We start from the raw sequence: 6,000 nt of genomic DNA, 5'->3' as shown, positions 1-6,000 counted from the left end.
GAGGGGGATCGGCGAAGACGAAGTGAACAACAATGAAGGTGTTGGTGTTCCATGGCGGGACAGAGCCTCGACAACTACATTTTGTTTTCCAGGTCGGTATAAAATTTGAAAATCATACCCTTGTAATTTTGTTGTCCATTTCTCTTGTTCTGGCGTTTGAATTGTCTGTGACAGTAATGTATGCAAACTTTGTTGATCTGTGAAAATTTTGAAGTGTTGGCCTAGTAAGTTCTGACGCCATTTCTTTACTGCTTCTGTTATTGCATACGTCTCTCTTACGTACACGAATGACGCTTGGAGTCGTGGACACATCTTCTTGCTGAAGAACGAAAGTGGGTGATTGTTCTGGCTGAGCACTGCCCCCACGACCATTGTAGACGCATTTTTCTCCACTACAAAGGGCTGACTGAAATCTGGAAGGTGTAGTGTAGGAACCTTTGCAATTTGTAATTTGAATTCGGTGAAAGCTGTATCAGCTGTCACATGCCACATAAATTTCTGGTTATGTAATAAGTCGGTGAGAGGAGCGACGAGAGTGGCATAGTGATGAACAAATTTCCTATAAAAGCCGGTGAGACTGAGAAAGCCCCTTAGTTCCACGAGTGATTGTGGTTGTGGCCAGTTATGTATAGCAATGACTTTTTCTGGGTCAGGGGCAACACCACTAAGCGAAATGATATGACCTAAGTAATTAACGTGATTGGTTGCAAAACTGCACTTAGTTAACTTCACAAATAATTGCTTAGTTTCTAAGAGATCCAGAATAATCTGTAAGTGAGTAATATGATCTTGCAATATAGGACTGTAAATTAAAATATCATAAAAAAAGACTAGGACAAACTGTCTTAAATAGGGTCGAAGAAGATTATTCATAGCGGCTTGGAATGTACAGGGTGCATTAGTCAAGCCCAATGGCATGACTAAAAATTCCTAATGTCCATTAATGGTCCGAAAAGCTGTCTTGTGGGTGTCGTTTGGGGTGACTCGAATTTGGTGATACCCTGAGTATAAATCAGTGAAAACTGTAGCTGAACCTAATTCATCTAGCAATTCATCAATGGTTGGTATTGGAAAGCGGTCACAGATGGTGGTTGCATTTAAGGCTCTGTAGTTAACACAAAAACGCCAGGTACCATCTTTCTTTTTGATAAGGAGGACAGGGGAGGAAAAAGGGTTGTTGTTGGGTTTGATGAAACCATCTTGCAGCATTTCCTGAATGAGGTTAGTGATAGTTTCCTTATGGGAGTGTGGGTAGCGATATGGTTTAACATTGACCGGAGGTGTGTGTGGGAGGAGGGGTATGTGGTGGTCATGTGGTCTAGGTGGGGGTAGCCTATGGGGTATTTGAAAAATTGTGTGATGTTGGAGGAGAATGACTTGGATGGGAAAAGGTAAGGAATATAATGGGGAAGATGGGCCTTGTAGGTTGCTTTCTAACTGGCTTGGGGATGATGATGGGCTATCAATTGACAAGAGGTGGAGGGATGCAATGGAGTTAGTAGAGAGATATTGACAAAACTGGTGGTAGGTTGTTTGAGTGGTTGTAGAAGTGGTTGCGACTTGTAGAGTGATGGGTTGGTTGTGGTAGGTGAAAACGATGTTAGGGATGGAAAAATCTTCCTTAATAGGTCCTAAGGTATGCAACCAGTCAATACCCAACACTACATCAACTCCTTCAATGGGTAAGAGATAAAAAGGAATTCTAAAAGTCGAAGTTTGTAGTGAAATGTCAACGGAAGGACAAATCCCTTGGCATTGGATAAAGGCACCATTGCCGACCATCAATGACAGGGGTGGGCTAGGTTGAATGGGTAGGTGAAGGTGGTGAGCAATACATGGTTGTAATATATTATGGGAGCTGCCAGAGTCAACCAGAACGGTTATAGGAATTATTCCAGTGAATTTCAGAGTTTGGGGAGATGTATTACCAGATAGGGCCAGTGGTGATAAATTAAAATGTATGGTCTATGGGTACTCCATAGTGGTGGATGGTGTTAGAAAAGATGGCTTTAAACTAGAGGGGGGTGAATGGTTTAAAGTGGTTTTCGCAAACTTTTCAAAGCTAGAATGAACTTATTTCAGAAACCAATTGATTCAGCAATTCAGTTAGCCAAAACAGCAAGCAAAACTGTAATACCAGAAAAACAATCGGTTGTTTCTTCGAAACAATCGGTTGTTTATACCAGCAAACAACAAACAAACTGAATTTAAAGAGATAGGGATAGAGAGATTGTACACAGTTGTTTATACTGGTTCACTCAAAACTAGAGCTACATCCAGTCTTCTCAGAAACCCTGAGGATATCCACTAAGCAATCACCACTTGATCACTTACACCACAACCAAGAGAATGACCTTGAACACCTCAAGAAACACACTCTCCTTGGCTAACACTAAGATTGCTGATCTTGAACACCTCAAGAACACACAACCAATCTCAGCAACACACACAAACGAATTGTTCAACAGTTTACAAAGATTACACTTGTTACAGATGAAAATCTGAAATCAATACAAGCAGAATCCTATTCAGCACCTTGATCAATCTCTCAACTCTTTAGCAATCTCAGAACTCTTTGAAAAAACTCTTTTTATCAAAACTATGTTTCAAGATTCTTAAAACATTAAAACAGTTTTTCAGAATATATCTAAGAATATGGTTTGTAATCAAATCTTAACAAACTCTTAATTGCATTTAAAGTTGATTGGTCAAAGCATTTAATGACTGGAGCGTATTCTGTTAAAGCATTTAAAGCTCAGTCAAAGAAAACAGTTTTTCTGTTATGGTTTTAAAACAAACAATCGATTGTTTCCTCGAATCAATCGGTTGTTTTGTTACTTAACAAAAACACCATTTCAAAAACAGTTTTCAAACTTTCTCAAAACACCTAAGTGTAAACAATCGGTTGTTTCGACAAAACAATCGGTTGTTTCAACTTAGTTTGAAAAACATTTAATGGTTGAGTTGGGGTGAGACGTTTAATGGTTAGGGAATTCTGTGATTGGTGGTTTGGATTGGCTCTTGTAGGTTATGATTAGGAAGAATTATTGGTGGGGTTGTAGTTGTGAACTTGAAAAGGGTGTGGGATTCTGGGTTTGGAATCATGATATTTATCTTCAATGAGTTTAGCGAGACCAATGGCTTGAGAGATGGAATATTTATTAAGAATGGACAATTCTTTACGAATATCTGGGGGGAGACCCGAGATAAAGCAGTTGAGAGTAATATCTGGGGTGAGACCTACCGTGAAGTTACAAAGTTTTTCAAACCGTGATTGGTATTCTGTTACCGTGGTTAGCTGTTGTAGTTTGAAGAGTGATGCTTGAGGGTTGGTGTATGTTGAAGGCCCAAAGCGGAGTTCTAGGGCACGGGTGAATGATACCCAGTCGGTGACAAGGTTGTTCTGGTGTAACCATTTAAACCAGTTGAGTGTTTCACCTTTCATGTGAAAAGCGACCATTGATAGCCTTTATGCAGGGGGAATCTGATAAAATGAAAAATATTGTTCAACTTGAAATAGCCAGTCCAAGGGATCAGAGCCCTCAAAGAAAGCCAACTGCAACTTAGGTGGTCTAGTATTGGGAGGGGTTGGTGGAAGGTATTGTTGATGATTGTTAGGGTTCGGTATGGCTTGTTGAGCAGGGATCTGAGGGTTGGTAGTGAGGGGTGTTGTAGCTGCGGTTGCTGGTATAAAAGGGGTTTCTCCAGATGAGGAACTTTGGTGGTTTGGTTGAGGTATCGATGATCTGAGAGGAGGGTGAGAGTGGTCTGGATGGAGTCGTTTCTGGCTTCCATGGTGCTTTGACGGGTTTGTTGTTCATCTAGTTGGAATTGAAGGGCAGAGAGACGTTCTTGGATGGAATTGAGTGTGTCTTCTAGTTCTTTTGTTTAGGGTTTGGGAGCCATGAGAAGGTCAATGAAAGCACCAATGTTAGGTTTTTGCTACAGTAACACTAAGACCTAAAAACTATGAGAGATAGGATTCTAAGAAAAGGGAAAAACTCCCATTCATTCATTGCACTCATATTAAAATAGGGCTTGGGAAGGGTCACAATGGGCCTTCCCTTTAAGTCACATTACATTAAAACTGAAAACAATTAAATTGAACATCTTTTAGGCCCATTAAACCAAGAAGTCTTTCATCCATCTAGGTTTATTAATCTGATGTTTGGGCCTGTTGATGTTGTTAGACCCTGGTGTAACATACTACCACAAGAAACAAAGCTACACTGTTTCATGCACATGACTGGTAACAATTGCATTTAAATTATCAACAGAAGAACTAAATAACTTGAAAGTTGTTACCCACTAATCAACACTGTAAGAATGTTCTGATATAAACAAAATCTGACATTAAACTAAACCATGGATTCAAATAATTCCATGAAAAAACTCAACAGAAATACTTTTGTCAATACAAAGCAACAGTAGAACTATTGGCATTACAAATTGCAATTATTACGTACAATGTGACAAATAAAATGGCATTAAAGAAGAAATGTGGGAAAGAAGGACACCCCTATCTCAATTATATCAATTATATAGAGTAAATTATAACTTTAATTGCATATGTGCTGAGAAATTTAGAAAAAACCGCAATAGACCGTTGCCTTGCGAAAATAAAAATGGCATGACAACAAAACCATCTGGCGGAGTGCATTTTTACAAAATAAAAGCACTAACCATCAGTATCCAAGGTATTCCTTGTGGACTTGAATTAATAGCGACAAGTAGATGAAGAAAACAAATTAGAAAATAAACAAGATTTCCTAAAGAATGGAAAGCTAAAACAGAAACCCAAAGATTTCCAGAGTTATTCTAATTTAACTTTAGCACATATAACAATTAAACAAATAAAACATATACAGTGATCATCAAAAAATATAAAAAGATCTGGTTACCTAATCAGCTGAAATTCGTCCGCTATTTATTACATATACTCCCATTAAAATGAACTTTTTGGTGTACGTGTCATTTTCCTCTTTGTTTAATTTGAACATAAGTGGTTTCTCTACTTGTTAGATGAATTTCATTAACAAACAATTAAAATAATAAAATAAAATAAAAGAAACAAAATACTTATTAAAATCAACAATAACCAAAGAATTCTTATGAATAAAAATATGATGTTATAATAGATTACAAACCCATGCTTATCCTGAAAAATATGATAATTACTGATAAAAATTCACTAAACAGTTTATTTTCATGCCAAGGTGAGACCATAGAAAATAGCTAACAGCTCATATCATAAGTGTCCACAAAAGCATACAAAACCCAAAAACTTTATATAAGAATAGAAATAATGAATGAAAAAAGTAAACCTAAACACAAATATTTACTTGTATTTCGTGACAAATTATGTCAAATTGTTGGACCTTTACTCGAATGTTTAGGAATGTTCATCAAGAGCTATAAAAGATAAAAGTGGATATAAAGACAAAATAGAGATTGCATACATGTTTGTTGACATCTAATTAACTGAACATACGAGAATAACTATAATTATGATATAAAATTGTACCGACCCGTCCTCGGGCGTTGACCAAAGTCAACATGTGGTAGGACCCATCAGGGGCTCCAAGGTGAAAGTCAACGTGCTGACCGCTTCGGGTGTCTACAGGCCTTGGGCGTCGCCAAGATCGGGCGTCGCCCATAGTTGGGTCTCGACTGCCATCGGCATCGCCCGCCTGGAGGGCGTAGCCAGTTGCCCTAAGAACGTGCTTCGACCTAGATAGTGCCACCCCCGATACCCACAGGTAGGAGGGACCGTGGAGGGGGCGGCATGGAAGGAGGCGGTATGGTAGGGGCCTAGAGGCTTCGGGCCTCGGTATGTCGGAAAGTGAACATAGCTGAGAAAGGTGGATTTAAAGCCACACCTTCAGTACCAGTAGGAAGAGCCCCAATCCACGACTTATCCGCGCATGAGGTGTAGGAATGCGACAGAACGTACCACCGCTGATGCCCTCTGGAGCAGATACGACCTGTAAGAGGCCACGC

This window comes from Phaseolus vulgaris, chromosome 11, assembly GCF_051622355.1.
Source record: "Phaseolus vulgaris cultivar YP4 chromosome 11, ASM5162235v1, whole genome shotgun sequence".
Taxonomy (NCBI): domain Eukaryota; kingdom Viridiplantae; phylum Streptophyta; class Magnoliopsida; order Fabales; family Fabaceae; genus Phaseolus; species Phaseolus vulgaris.
This window is presented reverse-complemented; position numbering follows the sequence as displayed.